The sequence below is a fragment of the Neomonachus schauinslandi genome, chromosome 6 (assembly GCF_002201575.2).
Source record: "Neomonachus schauinslandi chromosome 6, ASM220157v2, whole genome shotgun sequence".
In the NCBI taxonomy this organism is placed as follows: Eukaryota; Metazoa; Chordata; class Mammalia; order Carnivora; family Phocidae; genus Neomonachus; species Neomonachus schauinslandi.
The window spans coordinates 150,896,285-150,920,168 of NC_058408.1; positions in this window are offsets into that span (position 1 = coordinate 150,896,285).

Consider the following 23,884-nt stretch of genomic DNA (forward strand, 5'->3'; position numbering starts at 1 on the left):
GAACACCTGGAGACAACCACTGGAGTCAGGGACAAGGGTGATAGAGGGGACCAACAAGGGAATAAGACTTCTTAGTCAAGAGCCATATTCCTCTATTAGATGACAATGTTCAAGCCCAGCCCCTTCATTAGGACACTGCAAAGCAGGGGGTACCCTCAAAGGGGACCAAGCTCTTGGGTAGGTAGAATCCCTTTCAACCCAAGGGTGTTTGATGACGTCACAGAGGCATGAAGGCCAGTCTCATGAAGACTTAAGGTGAATTTTGGGATCTGCAATGAGGTCGTGCTGTCCACATCTGATTTCCCAGAACACTTTCTTAGACCTCTACCTCCTAACTCCTCACGGGCCTTATCTCATTTTGTCTGAATTTCATGCTGAAGAGAGATGATGAAGCAGATGGCCTGACCCTGACACAAGCTGTCATACCGACTCTACTCCATAAGGCAAGTGTGACCACAATTCCCAATCTCTCCTGTCCTCCATCCCACAATCTGTAGAGATACATTGTCATTCCAAGGTCCTCCGCCTTTGGGTTCATTTTGCCCAGAGTCTCCAGTCACTTCTAGGAATGGCTCACAGATCCACATGGCTGACTTGGTTGATAGTTGTATTAAAAACATGAAATTATTGCCATAAACATATTTTTCAAAACTAATGGTCCTTAGAATTCCATTTACTTGGCATCTGATCTGATTTCAACTTATTTCCAGGTATCTTCATTTCCACTTATTTGGATATATTTATTTTTATTTTTAAATTTTTAGGGACTTGTGGGCTCATTGTTCTATGATATTTTAAGACACAATCACATTGTCAGTGTTAAAAACAAATTTTGCACTGTTTTCCTAGGTAACTCAAAGAGTGAGAATCTTTTAGTGTGACTCTAGACTTAGTCATTCCTCATGGCTAGTATTGATTGTCTTAGGCATAATTAATTCTACTAACATAAAGTCTCTATATTTTTCTTGCTGATAGAGCAAATTTAAAGTTATCAAATAATTTAAGGCACAAAATTTTGTACATATTTGTTTTTATTATGTGATTCAAAGATGACAAAGATGTGCAACTTTTGAAAGAATTTTAGCCAGTCATTAAATCTTTATCCACTGAGTGGATAAACATCAAACCCTCACAGTTCAGGATGTGCAAATCTCTGAGATTTTCATTATTTTACAAATAAAACTATTATCCCAATAAGATTCCCCAAAAAATCAAAGCCATGTCCCTCAAATGACAGAAGACTCTGCAGCAAGTGTTACTACCATGGCAGGGAACAAATTAGACTCAGCCTCTTGACAATGTGCCCAGTTATCAATCACCTGACGTAGCAGATCTGACAGAATGCAGAGAGGCACCTGAAGCCATTCATTGACTCCCAATGACAAACCCGTTCTGCATATTGCATTTCTGCTAATCAACTGAACCTCCATGGTGATTCACACAACAAGGTTTGATCTCAGAGGAGATGCAGGAGGGAGGTGTGAAGCAGACAGCTGAAGGGCTGACATGACCCAACATGAAGTGGTGAGCATCAGGCCTCCTGACACAGTCAGCTCTGTCAGAAGCAGGGACCATCTTCCTCCCCATCGGGTATAGATACATCCCCGTTTCCCTTTTGTATGATCAAAACAGGAGGAAATAAAGGTTGCCAATCCTAAGTGAAAACTTGAAAATTCTTAGGAGAGAAAGAGGCTCCTTCCCTCTCTCTGGGCTATTCAACTGGATCAATTCACAGTTGGTGGCTTCCCAAGGTTACAGACACCAGACATAATGACCTCAGAAAGTGAAGGGATGAGAAATAAGAAGAGAGCATGAGGCTTCAGTCAGGGACAGAAGACCTAGGACACAGGACAAATAACTGAAGCCCCAAGTTATCTGGGCTAGCTTAAACCTTCTTAGGAAAAGATGAGGACATCCCTTTCCCCATACCCTACACGACAGGTGTCAGGCAGGAAATAGGTTGGGCCTGAAAGCCTCAGACACAAATCCAGGAGAAGCTGTATTCTTTGTCATAATCTGAATCACAAGGTGACACTACATACTGAACCCATTTAACTCCCAGAAGAGTCCTAGTTCTCAGGTTGAGATGACTATGAACCACAAAGAGCAGGATCTGCCCTCTGCCCCATACCTGGGTTCTGCACATAAGCACTGAGCTCCAGTCTCCCAGGCCCAAGATCTTGCTCAAATCTGACACTAGCAGTTACTGTTTTGGAGATTTAATGTATTAGGTTTCCAACTTAGCTTGCCAGACAGATTCTTCCCCAATAAAGACACTTTTATGATGGTGTGTCTTGGATTTGCTTTCATTCATAATCACAGATCAGCAACACCAAAAATGTTGTATGAATAAAAAGAAAATAAAGAGGAAGAATTGGGAGCTTTCAATTCAGAATGGCAGCATGTGCATTTTTACTCCATCCTAAGAGGGAATTCAAAATGTTTATTAATGCCAAAAAGTGAAAAGACATTTAGGGAGGCCATCAGCAAATAAGAAATTTCAAGAGATTTCTGGAAGACAAAAAATGGATCAAGTCGTGGCTGAGAAAGCACAAAAAGACAAAGCTCCAAAAATACATGAAGAGTGAATCAGCTGCAAAGGGACCAATGTACCAGTAGAGCATTGAGACAACATAGATGGTAAAAGGCATATATGGCCCTGGGGACTGAAAAACAAAAGGATTAATTTTCAGACAAACACCTACCCCTAAGAGCAGAAATAGCAGTCAGGCATTTACTTACTAACACCTGAGGATGTGTCTCTAAAGAATGAAATGAATAGTCTGAGGAGAATTAGGCAATTGTGCAGGTATTAGTGACCCCAAATAAGCCCTTAAGAAATTCTGGCATGGATTCTTCCAGTCAATAGCTGACCTCTCACCAAATTAATATGAAACAAGATTGCCAGTTAACAAACAATGAGCTCCTGGTCAACTTTGCTACATCCTGCTCTAAAATATGCTGGGACAACCCAGAATTTCTAGATGGATAATTCTGCAGTTGAATATAATAAAGAGAATCACCAGAGGAAATCCTGTAATGCAATACAAAGAATAAATAACAAGATAAACAGAAACCATGATTCTAAAGAAAGCATACATGTCTCCAGTAAAATAAGAGAAGTTAGGTGTAGATATTCATCAATATTCTCTGAGGGATAGAAGGTCTTGCATTCACAAGACAAGGACAGGGTAGAATGAAAACAGAACAAGAAGGATTTCTAGAAAGTTAATAAAAATAATATATTTACTAATTTTTAAAGCAATAGACTGGAATATAAAATTGAGAAACTTTTGCCAAGAAAAAGAAAAATTTGACAGATAATATGATAAGTCAAGAGAGAGGAATAATATAAAATTAGTTTAATTTCCAACTAATAACAGTTGCAAGAAGGAATAACATAGAAAACAAAGGAAAGGAACAAATAATGAAAGACAGCTCTCCAAAACTGAAGAAAATATATCATAAGATTAAAAGTATGTCAAGCACAATCATTTTTATAAGTTACAAAAACCATCATCATGAAATTAGACACTTATTTAAAAAAAAAGATATCAGAGAAAAAAATGCAGGTTGCTGACAAAGGAAAAGGAATCTGATTTATACCACACTTCTCAACAGCAACATTGCTAGCTGTAAGTTAATGGAAGAATGTCTTCAAAGTTCTGAAGTTCTATTTTAAACCTTCAGTTCAGTTCTATACCCAGTCAAACTATCACTCAAATATGAAGGCAGAATAAGAGACAAGTAAGAATATGAAAAGCTTAGCTCACAAGCAAATTTCTAGGGAGTTATTTAATGATGTAACAAAGAAATAAACCAAGTAGAGAGACCAGAAATCAACAGATTGACCCAGGAGAGCATAACGTGAAATTCAAAAATGACAGCTTCAGAGCGGGTTTAGAGATCCAAATAGTACAGCTTAGAACTGAAGAACGGAAAACTGTGGGAAGAAGTCTCCATGAAACACACACACACACACACACACAAAATATGGGTAAGATGATGTAATTGAGAGCTTGGATAAAAGTTGAGAATTTATCAAAGGTAAAAGAGGAGAATCAATTTTAATTTAGTGTCAGGAACATTTTATTTTACACAACTACTCAGGGCCAATTGGACATTCAGGAAAGCAAATGTAATTTTATCAGAGCACTTATTTCTGCAGTGAACATTATTTCCAGAATCATAGCAATGTAAATGGTATTCATTGGTTTTGAAATCTTGGAATCCACTTTTAGACAAAATTCACTGAAGACTAACCGAATCCATATCAGAATGTAAAAGCTATAACCTTGATAACATAAAAGGAAGGACAGCTGTCAGGATTGAGAAGTGGGAGGACAGAGAGGTAGAGGAACAGGCGGAGGGCGGAGGGAAGGGCGAGTGGGTTCTCCAGAAGTGCTTTCAGTGGAAAAAGAAAGAAGATGATTATGCTGTTTGTTTTTTCAAAAAAACACCAGTTGAAAAACTTAAAACAGTGAATTAACCATATTGGGAAGAGAAGAAGGGTCGGAGGAAATTTAACTAAATATTCTTCTTTCATAGCAATTATTTTATAAGCAAAACTGAAGGTTGATAAATCCAGGTACAAACTAAGTATATGCAGCTGGTAGCTATGAAGCAAACACAACATTTTCAGAAAGCTAAAAGTGATTGCCCATGGAAGACTGCATTGGAGATGAGAGGGAATGTAGCAGGGGCACTTCTGTTCGTTATGAACCTCTCTGGACTGTTTTATTTTGTTAGTCCCTGTTCCATTAGTAATACTTTTTCCAAAGAGAGCTTAGAAATTTTCTCTACAAAGAAAAGGAGTGTTGCAATGTATAAAAGCAAATGAATTCCAGTTTTAAAGGTCCCATTTTAATGATGTATCCAAACCCGAACTTTGAATAATTGGCTGCATATACTCTCGTCTCATCAAAGTCCATATAGTCTTTGCTTCCTTTTACAGAAGAGGATGACTGATAGCAGTACTCCTGAACTAGAATCAACTAAATTGATATAAAAAAGGAATAGATCCATCCCCATCCCCAGACCAAGCAAGTCAGACTCTGGGACAGGGACCTGGGGATCTCATCATCATCGCAGGTGATTCTCACTGACCTACAATGTGGTCATGGTCACTTTGACCAGTTTAGGGGAGGTCAGTCTAAGTTGTGGTAACAAACAGGATCAGAATGTATTGTGGTTCAAGCACAACACACATTATGTCCCATCCACATCCCAGTGAGGATCAGGCATTCCCCCCCAGCTGGCAGTTCTCTGCCAGACTGACGAATATGGGTTCCTCCATCTTGTATCCCTGTAATGGAAAGCAAGAGTGGCTTTGGCATGGAAATGGTACATATCAGTCAGCTCAAACTCTACCAAGTAGGACTCAGCTGCCTCTACCTATAGGGGATGTAGCTAAATAAAATGTATGTCCAGGAAGAATAAACAGTTTTTTGGTGTTTGGCCAATAGGGGCCATCTAGACCCATAACACAGGCCGTGGAAACCTTCTCTTCCATTTGTCCAAGATGACCCTAAATGTTAACAGCTTGTAGAACAAGGACTTGCTGTACCCCGAAAGGAAGGCCTGTCTGAACACAGACACAGGGATGGGTCTCACAAAGTTTCTGTCTTATAGGTTGAAGCCAAACTTACATTCCCTTTCTGGATACCTGATTGGGCCTTCCTTCATCCTTAAGTTGCCATCAATCAAACTGTTGATCTCAACACTCAGCCACGCACGGCCCCTCAACATGGATACATGCTCCCCACTGGAGCAATTCTTTGAAACGACATCCCTAACTTACCACAGAGCCCCAAATAAACAGGGTCCAGGACATTTCCAAATGGGACAGATCCCAGATGTTCTTCACACGGTGATACAATGACAGGAGTCACATGACCCACCAGTGCTGACACTGGCGTGCACCCCCATAAACAATTTGGAAAACGCATGTTAGAAACAAATAAAAATGAGGAACATTGACCTTTGTACCTTCCCTTATTTCAAATGGCTTTGATGGAAAATGGAAAAGTTGCTATTTTGATATTTAGTGTCAAAGTGACAACCTACAAATCATGTACATCTACCATTCAGTGATACTTAATTTACTGACACTTAGGATAAATATTTTTACTAGTTCTTAGTGTGAATTTTCGAGGATATTTTCCAAATATTAGTTAAAGCTTTCTTAAAGTTAATCTACCACAGATTTAACTCTTTCTACCTACAGCTGTTCCGAAAACAAATCTTTTCTTCACTCCAAGCACACAGAATGACATATTCAATGTACAGTGTTCTTCATCAATTGAACAAAAAATAAAAAATAAGTTGAAATGGCCCATGAACACATAGCATAGAACGTACACGAGACCTACACACTGATTAAATGTTTATGAATGAAATGGACAGCAATGAGGTGGCAGATCTCCTTATCAGGCTAGATCCACTGCGGTTAAAAAGGGATTTTGCTTACCTACTTTTTCCTTCATAAAATGTGTCCTCTTCTAAAAAGATGTTTCACAGTTGGGAGATAGGAGGGTTCACAGAGGAGGAAGATGGAACAGCAATACCAGGGTTTTGCTGGTATAGCAATGGAAGATGGAACAGCAATACCAGGTATCCTTTATTCAAATTTATGATTCTCCTTGGGCCTGGGAGGCATAGCTTTGCTCCTCAGAGCCTGGAAGGGGGGCATCGTGGGGTCAGGAGAACCCCACCCCACGGGCGACCTCTCTAATACCTCTGACCCTTCTGTCCAGTCTTTCTTTGCCAGATTTCAGGAGCCCCATGACTTGGTCTCCTGTCCAACAGCTTGGATCTGAGACATTTGCCCAAAGTGATAGGTTAATAGGGCTGCTAAGTCCCCCCTAACTCCCCCAGATCTGGGAGAGCTTGTACTTTGGCCAGTGATTGCTGAAGAAGAGGCCTTGTGTAACCTCTTCTTAGAGGCCCCCACCCCGTGAAGAGCTGGACGTGAAGCCACATGGAGGGACAGAGGTCCAGGTGTCCGAGAGTTCAGCCACAGGAGCAGGCTGTCCCGGACCAGCTAGGCCCAGCCACCCCACTAACTGGCTGTAAGCACATAAATGAGACCAGCTCATACCACGTGGGGCAAGGGCAAACATTCCAGCTGAGCCCCACCCAAAGGGTCAGCCCCAAGCACCGGAATCACAGCTGGCCCTCCAGCTCACCTTGGCGGACCGCTGTTGCCCAGCGCTGGGATGCAGGCATCCAGACAGTCGGGGAAGCTCGGGAGCAGCAGCGTCTGGGCCCACTGTGGACTGGAGCAGACCTCAACCCTGGATGCGGCGGCCCGCCCTCTAGCGGTCGGGGCCTTGATGGCGGCAGTGAGCAGGGCAGGGGCTGGGCGTGGGCCCCAGGGTCTTTGGACTCAGCTCCTTGAAGGGTGGTGGGCAGGCCAGGCTGGGCCATGTGGGAGGCCTGAGTCTTCCAGTGTAGGAGCCAGCAAAGTCCCCAAACAACTGCAGCTCCTAACTGTCATGGGCTCTTTCCTCTGCACGCACCTGTGTCGGGGCCCTGGAACCTCCCACCAAGGGCCGGGTCGGTGCCGCCTGCCCCGAGATCCATCCGGTCACACGACTCTCCCTCACCTGTCACCAACCTGCATATTTCAGTAACTGGTCCCCACCCCCAACCCAGTGCACCAAGGAACAAGGACAGCCACAGTGAGGAATTAGGTATATTACAATTAAGATTAGTGTTGTGATTAGCATAAATTATAATATAAATACATATTGATGTGAATATGTGTGTATTTATATATATGTATGATATATATGTAATTGACCAGTTTTATTGTTGACATTACTCTCTTTGACCACCTTTCAAGGCTTCTTTTCTGGGGGTGAGTCTATAGACCCCACACCCTCCCATCTCAGACCAACTGTTTCCAGTGCACACTCCCCTCACTGTAAGGCTCACTAGGTAGTCTCCCCAGGACAGTAGCTACCTGGGGTTCACGCTCCCCGCCCCCCATGCTTTCCGGGCTGTCTTTCTAGAATGTAGACATTTCTCTCTCCGGCGGTCCAGCCTCCTCCTCATACTCAAGCCCCTCTCACCCTAAACAGGCCTCCTGTTGGTTCATTCTCTCTTCCTACACCTGCCTCCTCTCTCTGCCCCGTAAGAGAGAGAGGCTGCCTCCCCTCGCTCACTGGACCCTGGCTCTTTGACCTGCCCCCAAGGAAACGCACTTTCTAAAGAACATGGAGCGGAGTCATAGCTGGTCAAAAGATACCCTACATCAAATACCCTTTCATTATATATTATTATATTGCTGTGGTCTGAATGTTTGTTCTCCCCCCGCCAGAAAAATTCATATATTGAAATCTCAACCACCAGAGATGATGGTATTTGGGAGATGCTTAGGTCATGAGGGTGGAATCCTCATGAGTGGGATTAATGCTCTTAAAAAAGAGACCTTGAAGAGCCCCCTCGCCCCTTCCGCCATGCGAGGACTCAGCGGGAAGGCACCAGCCATGCCCCTGGAGGAGGGTCTTCACCAGAGCCCGACCATGTTGGCACCCTGATCCCAGACATCCAGCCTCCAGAACTATGAGCGATAAACACCTGTTATTTATTAGCTACCTAGTCTGTGGTGTTTTGTTATGGCAGCAAACCGACTAAGATGTACCTTAACTATAATGCCAATGAACTGATTGAGAGATCTGATTGAGGGTCTGATTGAGAGATGTTTTGGAGAGGTAAACCTTATACTTCATCGCCATCACAGGAAAAACATCCCAAACAAGAGCACGCCGTAACCTGCCTGGAAAGAGAAAGCTTGAGGCAGCTGAAGAATTCAACTTGCCTATAGAAAACTAGTTCAGACCCCAGGCCTGATCTTACCAGCTACCTCTCTTCTCCTTACTCAATAACCCTTTCATCTCTACACTGAAAGTAGACATTGACCACGCAGGGAAAGTTGTTTTAAGGATAAAATGAGAACATAAATTTAACCAACAAGCTCCATACAGATGTAATTAAATAGAGAAGCCTTTCCATGGGCATAAATACAGAGGTGTTTGTTAATTGTTGCCCTGAGTACTTGGTTTTGTGGTGTGTTTGCATCTTTGTTTTATTATGGCTTTGTTTGTTTGTTTGTTTAGATTCAGCCTGGAAGCAGGATGCTGACTTGATATGGATGAAGGGAGAAGCAGTAAGGTTTCACCTGGAAAATTTAATTCTTCTGGAGAGTCAGATGGGAGGTGTTTCTGTCAGGACCTAGTTAATTTCAAGTACAGAACCCCAACAGTGACCTCAACACAGATGTAGATTTATAGGGGCCCAAAACTGAGAAATCTGGGAGAATGAATGCCTACTCCTTCTATGTCCACCTCTTAGAATTGGCTGTCCTCCATTTGGGTCCATCCTCAGATGGGCCCCATTGCTGCAGACTGCATGTCCCTCAAGCGGGGTCCCAAAGAAATAGTGGGACCTGCCTTGCTCTGACCTTCATCCAACCTCAGACAGAACACTGACCAGAACGGTCTGGGATCCAGGTAGGTAATTCCGGACTTGCTTCCCGGGGGTGGGGGGGTGGTGAGGGTGAGGGATAACTGATTGGCCGGCCTGTGTGAGGAAAGGTGGGTCACGGGAGTTAAAGCCCCTTCAGAATTACTGGGTGCTGGAGAAACCTGCCTCATGTCCATTCTTGGGGTTGTCTGCCTTCCATGGCCAGTGAACACACAAGTTTCACCATCACTTGTAAAGAACTAGGTGGATACGTAAGATTTTTTTTTTTAAAGATTTTTATCTATTTATTTGACAGAGAGAGACACAGCGAGAGAAGGAACACAAGCAGGGGAAGTGGAAGAGGGAGAAGCAGGCTTCCTGCCGAGCAGGGAGCCCGATGCGGGGCTCGATCCCAGGACCCTGGAATCACGACCCGAGCTGAAGGCAGACGCTTAATGACTGAGCCACCCAGGCGCCCCAATACGTAAGATTTTTCAGCCGGGTGACTTGTCATTTAACATATTCTCATGCTAAGACAGAGCATGAGGAGAGCCACAAAATCTCCTGGAAAAACTCTGTGTGTGGTCGAGGATAACAAAACCTGGGAGAAGGGCCTTCCAGCCACCTCTGATCAGATGCAGACATTGGTCAGACACTCGGTCTTCTGAAGGCTCTCCCAGCTTCCTGTCCCCCCATGCCCATCCCACCGCAAGCCCTTCCATGGTCAGTAGAATGTGGGGTGCATGCTCCCGTCAGATGTAGGGATGCCGATCTTCCTGGACAAAGCAAGCCCATAAGGGTGACATGGCGAGTCCTGGCCCAGCCCTGACGCAGGCACTGCCCCTTCCTTGAAATGAGAGCCTCTGTCTCAGTTGCTCCTCTTATGGGCATTGCCTGGAGGGCTCTCCCCTCCTGGCACTGCTGCCTGGCTGCATCCCCCCAAGAGTCAGTTCGATCCCACATTCAGAGGAGGCTCTTCCAGCCAGCAAGCTCCTCACATACCGAGAGGGTGACTTCAAGTCTCACGTCTTTTTGCTTCTATATTTCAAGGGGAGAAAAAAAAATTCTCTCTTTTGAAACTGTGATCCACTGAAAATAAAATAAAATGTTAAGTGTCTGAATTGCATTTTTATGACAATTTTCTGTGTTCATTATCACCAACACATAAGAGATGCAGCTAAGTAATGCTTGATTTTCACCTAAAATTTTTCACCCAAAATATGAACATCTAAGACCTATTTGAAGTAAGATTAAGATTAATTTAAAGACAAGCCTCATTTCTATTTATCAGAAACACAAAGAAGGCTAACCAAGTCTAAGGGTCTTATCCATAATATGTATTTAGGCCAAGTACAAGCTTTATAACCAACACACGATGCCGCTGAAGGGACTCCCGGTCCCCCAAGCCACCTCCCCGCTAAAAAGACAGAGCTGCATCCGGGGACCCTGGAAGCACAAAGACCTCACATCTCAGCCCCTGGGTCTTGGCGAGGCTGCCTAGAGGTGTGGCATGGGATGGCTGAGTGCTCGCCTGTGGTCAAGCGGCATCTTGTAATTCCATTAGGGTGTTAGATTCAAATGCAGAATTAGCTGTTGCCTACGCAGAATTATGTTAAACACGGGCCAGACTGAAAATCAATATTCTGCTTAAGTAACTGGCCCTCCAGTAATTTAATGAAGCTAAATTGCATTACACCGAGGCAAGGTGGAGGGGGCATTCTGTCTCAACCCTTCCATTATACAGGGCTATACAGCTGTGTGCCTAAAGAGAAATTAAACACATACTCATTTTTTTCCCCTGAAGTTGGACCTGTGCTTTTTATGCCAGATTACTTGTTTGCGTCTTAATTTAAAACTAGAGTAAATAATTTGCAGCCCTATAATTAGGAAAGAACCAGGGACTCATAATAAGAAAGAGAGGGAGTGCTGGAGGAACGGTGGAGAACACACTTTTCTGAAACCCGCAAGAAAAACCTTAGGTGGGGGTGGGAGGTCTCTCATTAGTTTTAACATACATACTAAAATTTAATTCTAAAGTCTTTAAATCGACACCATAATCGATCAGTTTCACAATTTGAATATAGACCGTGGAGCAAAGATGGAGATAGTTTTTTTTTTAATGTTATGTATAAATATGTGCAAAATAAGAATTTTTAAAGCACACGTTTGATATATCAGTTGTTCCTATATTCAAGAGTATGTTTTGTTATTGCTTTTCTTCCTGCTTTTGGTCCCGAATTTCGTGTGTTGAGGGTCTAAGGGTCTGTGTGTGCACACACACACACCGTGTGACAGCTATAAGTTTGCTAAGCCCGGAACCCTTCAACACGACACCTGAAATGGGCACCTTCTCATTTAAGATTCCACTCCAAGAACTTCAAGCTCTCTCCACGGTCGGCATGTACTCATTATGACACTCCAACTACAGAAGTTTGTGCTAAAAATGATTGACAATAAAAAGGAGGTACCGTCACACCATTTCGAAGTTATCGGCAACTCATTTATTTATTATTCAGCTGCAAACTTCATCTATATGAAACACTTCACAGACTTATGTCCAAAAACCCCAAATTAAAATGACAATAATTGTGTGTTGCTTAGGATGGGATGATATGAAAAACAGAAGTCTTTTCTTTATGGAGGCAGATTTGGATCTTCTGAGGCCCCGTAAGCCTTACTACCCATGCGGGTCACTATCTTTGAGAAACTTCAGATGTTTGCAATATAGATGCACTAAGTTAATTGGCATTTATCACCTGTTTCCCTGACTCTTCAGTTTTTCTTAATCTCTCAGACCCAAAAGGATATAGGATATCAACAAAGAGAGTCAAAATGAAAATGATTCTTGAAACACAATATAACCTTGAGGTCTAACCCTTTAAATGCCTGCTTTTATTCGGTTTTCCATTTGCAATGAAACAACGTCACAGTCAGCTGGCGTGTGTCCCATAACTCTGTGACAGCTACAGAGAAAAGGTCATTTATGTTCGCAGTTCAAACATATTTACATCTTAATTCCTTATTTGGATATCTTGGTTCTTGAAAAATAATGAATCTGGACAATGGATGGTAACTCAGGTATTTCTCACTAACAAGCCAAAAAATGCTCTTTGAAATCCATGTTTACTGCTGAAAATATCAGGGTCTGGGCAGAGAGTTGAGGAGGAACCTGTTTTCAAAATATTTAGTTCTATCTCGAAAATATATTTTGTGCCATTGGATGATGAGACGTGAGCACCCAATATACTAATGTCAAGATAAGGTTTTCAGAACTTGTCACTGCCCTAAGATTGTATGGAAACCACTGACCCTATTGCAGAGACTAGAGCCTCTAACTGGCAACACTGCACAAACCAATTCCACCTTTATTCTTACGCAAACTCAGAAGCTGAGTAACAGTCTTCACAGCTTAAATCTGAAACCTCACTCTTGTGTCACTCCCTTTTTAAGTGATGGAGCACGTGGTTTTCATTGTTAGAAACTGTCACCGAAGGTAAGAATATGGTCTCAGCGGAGTTTGGCAGTGAAATGGTTAAAGAAATGGTAATAATCAGGTTATCCCACTGTGGACAAATGAGAATATTTGTTTGGTAAAACCGGGTGGTGTTCCTCCTTATTCTGCCTTTAGGATTATAAGGGCGATGGTGTATTCATATCACTTTTTTCAAAAGCAGAAGGGATGCACACAGCGGAAACAGAAAACAGGAAAAGGGAGAAATCTTTGCTTGATTCTTTACTTCTGTGGATTTTTTAAATGGAAACTTTTGCAATTCTATTTAACAACACCAATGGGCCATTAGCATAATTTCTCAGGTGGTACATTATGAAACATAAGCTGTGTATGAATCCTGGAATTTCTCCTCTAAAAACAAAGCAGACAATTCATAGAAGAAGAAAAACAAGCGATGCATATTTGTAGGGGAAAATAAAATCAACTAACAAGAAGATTTCAAATTAAGCAATGAATATTATTTGCAAATACCTGTTATTTTTGATGGATTAGAAAGAAAAAAAAAAAAAAAAAGGAAATGTTCCAAGGTGGACATGAGCCTCACCATCTCCCAGACTGTTGGTGAGAGTTAATCAGGCAGATTCTTTTGGAAGCAGTACTACCAAATTTTCTCATTCAGAAATTGTAAGTTTTGAAATCTACCCCCAAAGAAACAATCATAGATGAGGGACAAGCTTTCTACACAAAGATGCTCAACACAGGGTTGTATCTAATTGCAAAGAAAAAGAACCAAATATTGAATAATAAAAAATCAGTTCAGTTAATTATGTTAAATCCATTTGCAAGAACATTTGTCATTATAAAGGATAGATTTTTGATGCAAAATAGGGAAAACAGAACATTAAGTGAAGAGGATAGCAAGTAAAATTGTATGGACAGAACAGTATTGATATATTAAAAACCTAGATAAAAGTAGGATGAATTACCAAAATATTAACCAAAGGAAATGAGTTTATGGCCAGTTATAATTTTTAAAACAATCTCCTATATTTCTAAAAATCCTACAATGGGCATATGTTATTCTTGTAATATGATTTATTTTTATTTTTATTTTATTTTATTTATTTATTTTTTAAAGATTTTATTTATTTATTTGACAGAGAGAGACAGCGAGAGAGGGAACACAAGCAGGGGGAGTGGGAGAGGGAGAAGCAGGCTTCCCGCCGAGCAGGGAGCCCGATGCGGGGCTTGATCCCAGGACCCTGGGACCATGACCTGAGCCAAAGGCGGATGCTTAACGACTGAGCCACCCAGGCGCCCCTATGATTTTTTTTAAAGAGGCAACTTTTTCATGTAAAGCCCCATCAGCATTGATGTTAAACTGGCAACAAACACTTTGTTTTCTTTTATTAACAGGATATAAATCAGAGGTCTTTGGACTCTCTGGATTTATGAATTTTCCACAGTATGAATAGCTGCAGTTTTTCAGCAAAAATTAATTCAACTGCTGGTATGCGAAAAGCAAAGGAGAAAGAGCTGGGGCCTGCCCTCCAGGAGCTCCCAGCCTTGGGGGGACACAGACCAGGGATGAGCCACCCCCTCCTCCCTGCAAGCGCCCATCTGCATTGCAGGGGAAGGGGGGAGACTGGACAGGTGTGTGGACACAGGACGCTTCCTTCTGGCATCTTAGAGGCAGAACGCATGAGTTTGAGAAATGTTTCTGCCATTTATGAATTCTGTTTCCATAGAAAAGCCACCCAAATCCTCAATTGTCACAACAAAAAAATAGCAAATGCTTTCTTCAGGAAGCTTTTGGGAGAAGAGGCACCTCGTTGAGGGGAAAAGTGCGTTGGAGAAAAAGAGAAGCGGGCCCAGGCAGGGTAGGGGCGGACCCCCCACTCCCTCCCACCCCGTGAGACCCCTCAGCGCTGGTCTTCGTCAGGGTTAGCCCCCGGGGAAGACTGCTGCCTTGTTACATATAGAACTTGGGGCTGTTTTACAATTCAAGTCACCGAGTTCATACACTATGACATTTCACATTCTATCAAATTTCACAGAGTTCTCCAAAAATGTTTTTGGACATCTGGATGTTATGTGGTAAATGTGTGGGTGGAGAGGTCAGGGACATGTTATAACCTGGGAGAGGGGAGGGGGTCATTCTCTGCCTCTCCCCCCCCCAACTCCTCCAGTTGCTGCTGGTGGTGAGCACCCCGGGGATTCCCGCCCAGAAACAACTTGGGGAAGTAAGAGGCACTGCCCGCGGCCTCGGGGTGGGGACCCCCGCCCCCCGGGGACGGTGTGGCCGTGTGTGCAGGCCACTCTTGGTGTAGAGACTGCCTGGCCTGTCAGAGTAACAGGCCTGTAAAACACACCATAGTTTCATGACAGAGATGTGTTACTATGTATTTATAGTCTATCTTGACACAAAAATATAGAACATGTATATGTATATATATATATCACTGTCCACTCGATAATATAGCAACCGACCCCTGCCCAGGATTTGTCATTAAAATTCCAGTTTTAAAGAAAGGTGTTTTTCATACAGGTCTTGTGGGACTGGGGAGCTTATCTGCTTCCTCGTGGTCCCGTGTCTGTGATCTGCGGTCCCGGCACCCCGCCCCCCCCATCAGGAGCCCCCCAGTGCCCTTCAGCACACCCCCTTCCTTCCTCGCCGATTCCTCACTGAGGGTGGCTGTCAAGGCCAAGCGTCGGGCGGCTCTTGAGCCAGCCCAGCTGGACGAATTAACATCTCTCCAGTAACTCAAACCAGCAATGACTTCATCTCAAAAATCTTCGAGTAGCACAGGTCAGAGCATGCGTGTGGACGCAGTAATGGGGTTCCCAGGGAAGCTGAATGGTGGTGGTAAAGTGTAAGCCAAGAACTACAACGTGCATGAGAACCGGGGGGCACATCTGAAAAAATAAAATTCTAGCAGATATTTCGGGAACACTGCAAGCTTGCTGGTACAATGATGATTTTGTTCTATTACATCTAAGCGCACGGACAAATAAACAGAATTGTAATGATTCTAGGCTGCACTGTAAATACATAATATATTAATATCTGTTTCACAGAAGCATAGAGAAGGAAATAAAGACAAAAATGTATGACAAACAAATAAATATATAGGTATATGACTGCCCCTTAAATGAACAAAACCAGGGACACTTTAAATTTATTTATATGTTCAATGTTTATTTATATGTTAAGTAAAATCTACTTTCTAAATAAGAAAGTAACTAATAATCTTATTAACAGAAGAATAGTGGGGTTTTTTTTGTTTTTTTGTTTTTCCTAATCTTCGTACATTTTCACTGGCACGGCTGGTAGGCTGGTGTATGGAAATAGACTGACACATAAAATCAAAGGAGCTATCCTGAAGCTCTTAAATTTTGTGCATAATATTTTCTCGGGGTGATTTAAGGGGGCCGGGGGTGGAGTCCACCACGGACAGGTCAGGAAGCACAGATGGCAAAGAGCCCCGGGGAGGGCTGAGGGCTGGGCCAGCCCAGCCAGGGTCTTCTGTGCTCGTTTTTGGTGGTGGGTTTGGATTCACAATTTCCTGATGAAAGTTGGAGATCAAGTGCGATCCCTTTCTACGCAATTCATAGTTAAGAAAAATTAACTTCATCACACAAAAGCAATAAAACAAACTATAGGGTGAGACCAGGGAAATCCAAGAATCCACAAAATTCTATGGTAAGGGTGGTCATTATTTGGCATTGTTTTTCTGATGGCAGAATTCCGGCTGTCATCATGGGACTCCAGACCGAAAAGACACCTGTGAGTATGTCCCGGTCTCCATGTTTCCCAGGGTCTCCTTCCTGTACTCCGCCCACCGTGGACACAGCAGCACCCCACAGGACCGGTTCTGCCATAAAAGGTTATCTATCCCATGTCCCCTGGTTCTCTTCTTGCTTTTACCCCTCTGTTGTTTCGACAAGGAAATGGGTCTCATTATATTTTCCCCTCCCCTTCCTCCCCTTGTCAAGGATGAGATAAAGCACATAAAGCAAGATGTGCCTTCCAGAGAGAAAGATCAGACTCATTCCTTCATTTCAGATTTTCCATAATGAACGATGTCATTAAGCCTTTGAGTTATGTCATTACAAAATAAACATGAAATCTGAAAAAGCTTGATCCTGCTTTTCCATTTGTAAATTCTTTTGAGTTTGTTGCCTGTTTCCCTTGGTTTGGACCCCAATGGCCAATGAAAAGGAAAATAAATCCCATTTTATTTACCAGATTTTTTAAATTTGAAGTACAAACCATTGCATATATATATATATATATATATATATATATATATATATATATATTGAAAATAGAAGAAGTTGTGTTTTGAGAAAATGGGTTTTGTCATAAATCATCTCTACTGGAAAATTAAGAACATCGTGGCTTTTAGTCCATTATGGAGCTGAAGGATCGGTACACCCGCGATGTTATTTTAAAGGAAAGGAACTCAAGTGCTATCGTTTGTGTCAATAAAAAAAAAAAAAATGCACTTTTCCAGACATGGTTTGGAAAGAATGTTTTGTAGTTTCCCACAGCACAAATGGGGCAAGCAAATTCACACAGCACATAAAAGTGAGCCTCCTAAGAAAGATGCACTCAGGAGGTTCAAGGCCATGTCCACGAGACACTGGCAGGGCTCTGGGACACACCTGCTGCAAAGGTCCAGCTGCTTCTAACCTCCATCCTGCCCTGCAGAGTCAGTAGATACTAAAGTGGGTCCACGTAGTGCAAATCCCTCAAAGCTTTACCAACCAGACAGGCCCCAAAGGAAGAGGAGCAGGGGCACCCTTGGCTCTGTCCCCAGGCGCCCCTTGAGACAAGAAGAGGTATGGGGGCCACGGAAGGACCAGGGGCTGCTTGTGAACACTTGGCGTTTCCAGTCTCCCAGGCAGCTGCCAAAAGTAGAACAAGCCCCCCAGGACATCCCTTTCTCGAAAAGCACCCCCCCACCTCAGTAGCACCCAGGGGCCCAAAGCTGCCAGTCTGCCTCTCTGAACGAGTTCTGGCCACACGCAGAGCCCAGCAGGTCTGACAGTCATGGCAGAACGGACCGGCCGGGGGTTGGCAGAGGGCAGTAAATAATTAGAACAAACATCTGGTACATTTTTGGAACACAAAACTTTATCCTATCTTTAATCAAAACCACATTAAAAAAATATTTGCTCTGGGACAGTCCACTCAGCTCAGCCCATGTCCGGCTACTAGTCAGAAGCAAGGGAGTACCTGCCCGGGGTGAGGGGCTACCACGACACCCCCCTCCCTGGGAGCTCTGCTCATTCCTGCCCCACCCTCACTTGCACCTATGACCTACCTGAGACTTGCAGTCCCAGGCACACATCGCTCTCCCCACCCCGTCCCTCTGCAAGCCCTGCTTCCCTGCCCTCCCCGTCTTAGCGTGCTGCAGGGGGCAGATGCCCCTGGTGGAACACCCCTCAGGCCTGATGTGTGCAGGGGCCCAGCCTCCTGCCATCGGGTGAGGGGCCACGGGAGGGAGCCAGCCTCGGTGCCGGGGCTTCCCAGAAGGACCCCGGCCAGGACAACAAGCCGGGCCAGCCTGCTGCGGCCTTGGGGACCGGCTGCCAGGCCCCGGCAGGCCTCGGCCCCACCAGCAGGCTCGCACAAGGCTAAGAGTGGGTGGGTTGGAAAGTGGCTCTCCAGGGAGCAGAGAGAGAAGGAACTAGAAACAACCACTTAACATCTATTTAGAGCCTGGGAGCATTTGTGGAAGCCATCCCCATTACTGTTGAAAAGATGCAAATTTGGTGAAATAATCAGCTGTATGGCTCCGGGCTGTTTCCCCGAGCACCTGATTTCCTAACAGGAGTGAAGGTATTAGTGTAAGGCACCAGCAAGGCCAAGTTCATGTTGCTCAGGTAGCCCCTAACCAAACTCCGCCAAGTGCTGCAAAAGAAGATTTGTTATCTCCGGAAGACAGTTCATCCAGTGAAACCAAAAAAAAAAAAAAAAACACAGTCCTTAAGGCTGGTTGCAGGGGAGCAAAGGAGCCGAACCCGGCACGCAGAGCTCCCCCAATACCCACTTCCTTGGCGAGGCAGCTCACATCACTGCAGAGAGAAAGGCAATTAAGGCAAAGATATTTTTCCAGCACTGTTTTAAGTTCCACATCAAATATTCTTTCAGACATTCAAGAATACACTTATCTACAAATGAAGGGCATAAGCTATGCTATTGATTTTTGCATAGGATCTGCTCTTTATGGGAAGCATCTGAGCAACTCCAGTAGATACTGTGAAATCTCGCCTTCCATTAGAAGGAGCCCAACAAATGACTTCAGACAAAGAGATAATCCATCCTGGTTCCGCAGGCTTCCCTGACCTCTTAACCCCATTCCAGTTGGCAAAAGTTTGGGGACAAATTAACAAAACGGTTAAGCATGGCAGTAGATTTAATGCAGAAAATTATTCTTCGTGCTTGCACCATAGCCGAGTCTTTTAAGTGATGCAGTTACAATGGACCTAAAATGCCACAGCCTATAAACTAAATATTTCATCAATTTGCTGAGTATAAATTATATCTTAAAATTCCAGCCCTTTAGGTTCAGGACATAAAGCAGCCTTTCAGTCAAGTGCTTTGAGCAGTGTGATACAAGACGTCTATAAAATATTTTACTGTGTTTTCATGTACAGTGAATTTGAACTAAGTTTAATGGGAAAACAAAAATGTATAGAGATTACAAGCTGATACTCCATTCCTTTTTTCATCCTCTGGTTATGCAGGCTTTTTGTTGCCTTTCCTTCTTTTTAAACAACCGAAGAAGAAGGCACTTGGAATTGTGGAAGGTGATTTTTAGGGGGCCACCATATAAAACAGTTTCCTTGGCTGGCAACCTTCGAAGAAATGTTAACTTGGAGTCCCCTCTATGAGCGTGAGTGTGGGTGTGCATTCCCGCGTGAGTGTGTGTGCGCGCCTGTGTTTCCTAAGGAGGAATGCATGAAGCTGGGGGCGGGGAGGGGGGGGTAGCTACATTTATGCATTGTGTATTTAGTTTCCTTTCATTTTCCCCTCAGAGGATGGAGAGGGTGCTGTAATTTTCAAAATACTGCAAAAAACATTTCTACAAATTGCTTTGCTTGTCTGCCTATATACATTAAGCAGCACAGAATAAGCGAGGGGACCCTTCAACGCAAAACGCCTTTTTTTTTTTTTGCATTTTCTGTAACAACATAAAAGCTGCTGTTATGACAAGAAGTCTGGTAGTTCACTCTTTCATTTATAATTTAACCACAGCCTATATAACATAATCCAAAAAATATGGGGCATGATTAGTATAAAAATCAAATACAGTAGAGGCTTTTTGAAAACTCCAAGAACAAAACAAAACCAAAAAAAAAAAAAAAAGAGAGAGAGAGAGAGAGGAAGAAAACATTGCAGGCATCTGAATATATGCGGTATTTCTTTAATACTTCATTTTAAACTACCTAATTGTGTTTTTAAGCTTCGGTTCCTGTAATTTTGCAAGACGAGGCATTCCAGGGAGAAAACATATGGTGAGGGATTTTTAAACCACATAGCGAGAGTGCATCATAGACTTCTCTGCTGTTTTAGTGTCACAGAAATCCACCACTGAATTTATCCAGTCACCCATTAAAGAAAGAAAAGAATTCAAGGAAAAGGAGTTTTTAAATCCCCTAATGCTACAGGAACAAGTGAAATAGGGTATCAAGTTCAAGTCAGAGTGGTGGTAGAGCTTCCTGACTTTTCACAAGACCAGCAAGTAGCAATTAGCTACCCGAGGCTGAAGAGCTATTCCAGGGGCAGTGCAGCTCCATGCCTCGCCAAGCCGGGGACCGGGGCCAGGGAAGCATCTTCTCACTTCACCTTCCAAGGTGGCCCTTCTTGGGAGTCAGTTTTAGGTTTCTTCCGAGATAGGTGGGCAGGGGGGAAAAAAAAAAAAGATGAACTAGTTATTTAGATAGGGAGAGAGAGAGAACGAGAGAGAGATGGATGGATAAATAGATCAATGGACATTTGCTTTCATTTTTACAGTCCCTTTGTAATTGTCCCTTTAAAAATAAGTGCCTCTGCATGAAAGGACAACTGTCTTACAATGATGTGTTTTTAGGAGAGAGACTGAGCTGGCGATTTGTGTGGGTATTGCAGTGGTGACATAAAGCTCTGAGAGTGACAAACTCTCTGAAAGCAAGATCTCAAAAGGGATTCCAAACACTTTAGACTAGTGTGCTTGACAGATACCTACTCGGCTCCACACTCATACGTGTGCATGTGTGCACATGTGTACAATGCATGTGAGAGTCCTCCAGGCTCACACGTGTGCGGGAGAGTGGGGGTGGGGGCAGAGGCATGGGGACACGAAGCAATGCATATCATTATTCAAATTACAATCAGATTCATCCTTAAATTACACTGGTGTCTCTTATCAGAAATTGTTTCCTATACTATAATATGCGGCAATAAGTGGACATTAATTAATGCTAAATTACAATGGAATTACGTATTATATCCACATGAATACCGAATGACTCCATTATGAATAATATTATTACAGTAAATATTAAAGAACCTGAAAGTGGTTGGTCGCTAATTACAAAGTGTTGATAACTACATCTGATCTTAAGTTAATATAAACTTTTAAATCTAAAAGCTGAACGGCAAATCTTTGGTGAACACCGCCTCGAAAATGTAGCCTGAGACCTGACGAGCGAGCCGACGCACCGTCCACCACTCCTTCTGGAAGTCTGATTTATCCGTGTGACAGAAGCGTTCGTTTCCTGGCTTAGAATTCCATTCAAGCTCTATCCTCTCAGCACAGATGTGTGTGGTTCCTCCGCTCAGCGAATGTTTTAAAAAATCCACGCACAACTTAGCCGGAGTCTCTCGTTTTGGTGGGTGGTCATTTTGTCTTAGGAAAGAAAATCCTTAACCCTTTCCCACTTCCCACTTAAAAGATTTTCAAAATACCCTGGTGGCATTTCTTTTTTTTTTCTTCTTTTTTCTTTCTTTCTTTCTTCTTCTTCTTTTTTTTTTTTGCAAGGGGAAACAGAGTGAGAAAAGTGTAAGGTGTTAATCTTGATAATTAGTGCACAAAAGCAATTAGGGGTCTAAAAACCTTAAGGCACAGAAAGTGATTTTTTGTTTATTTGCTTACCTTATTAAGTTAAATATCTGTCGGAATTAATCGCTAATGAATGTGAAGAAGGCTCAAGAGCAGTGAGCTTAATGAACAGCCGTGTCAGTTGCATTTTACAGGGTCCCAAATCATCGAAGATTGCAAGCCAACTCGCTATTCAAAATTACTTTTCTGCCCAATTTTCTGTTTGCAAAGCAGTAAATTATTTACATTTATTGTGCTTATTTAAGCACTTAAATGACTATGAACAGAGTACAGGCATGTTTAAAAATATAGAACCATTATAGCACTCTACTGCTGGAAATTCCCGTTATTTTCCCCTGAAGGCTGCTTCCCCTACTCTTCTAATCTCTCTTTTACAACAATTCATGAAAAAGGCCATTATTACATTGAACATGTTTTAATAAGTTATTTATTATTTAACATACTTTAAGAGGCAGTGCCATGGAAGTTACATTACGCACGCTAAGAACAGACTCTTTCAGACTTGTCCAGTTGCCTGAGCCTAAGTGCTTAGGTTTCCCCGAATAAAATGATGCTGTCCTTCCTTAGAAACAAATAAACCATGCTTTCCACCGTGACTCACGTCATAAACGTTGATATGTGAAGAGATCAATTATACCAATTATTGTCTTTGAAAATTATCGAGTAATGTATGTGCTTCCTTTAATAGTTATTAATTTGACATCAGTGGCCACGATTTTTTGAAAATGTGCAGCTGCGCTTGCAAACAAATCACTGTCTTAAGTTGCACTTAAACGCACGGGGCCCCAGCATGCAGGAAGCCTCCCCGATGTGTTCTCCGCACATCCACAAAGCACTCCAGCTACATCACTAGGCAGCCAATTGACCACCGCCAAAGCCACGGATGGCCCAGATTCATCAAACTGAGGTTAAGAGTGCATAATAAACACACAAGAAGCGAGTAGTAGGTCAATAGACGAAGGACAGCCGGAAAAGAGGGAGCCAGGGAAAGGAAAAGTGAGGCCCCTGGCCACAGAGAAAGAAAAATCCCAGTGATTCTGCTTGCTAGATTGGGATCAAGCAGCAGATTCAAGTTTTTCCTTTCAAATCTTTCAAATCATTGCAGTAAAAACTTTCCTACGTTTTCAGACGCAGACAGACACTTCACACCAAGTTTCTCTGCGGACCGCATGCATTTACATACATAATACGGTGTGTGTGCTGGCTCTCACGTTAGCTCATCTCCTAAAGTAGCAAGAAACGGTGGTGTTTTTCAGAAGTGATTTCAAACAATTTGTGGGGGGGGGGCGGTGTGCGTGTGTGCATGTGTGAAAGCAGCCATATTTATTACTCACACTTAACTATTTGAATGTTATTTTCCCAAATGATACCAGGGGCAGCGTTAACAAGTACTGTTAAAAGGCCCCATGCTATTCATAAGAGAAGATACTGGAGTAACATTACAATAGCAGTAATGATCTAATTAAAAGAATCAGACATACTTAAAAGAGTCCCTTCTTTCGGGGGGGAGAAAAAGAAAAATCGATGATGCAATCCATAGTCTGGGATGGGGCAAAGCCTTTTACTGTGATCAAACACAGTCTATCTAGTACATATCTGAAGTCCTCTGGTCTTTGTTACTTAATGTGATGCGCAAGATCAAAGATGCGTGGGGTATGTGTTGCAGGGTTCCAGCTGAGTCGCTGTCATATGTTAAGCTTTTTTTTTTTTTAAGTTGGCTATAATTCTACCTTCCTCCAAGTGAACAGTGTTTCTACTGCACTGAGCACTGCCTCAGATCTGGCAAGAATCTTGTGTGGGATTTTCCTGGAGCAGTCTGAGCGCATATACGCGTGTAGGTTTGCACAGCCCA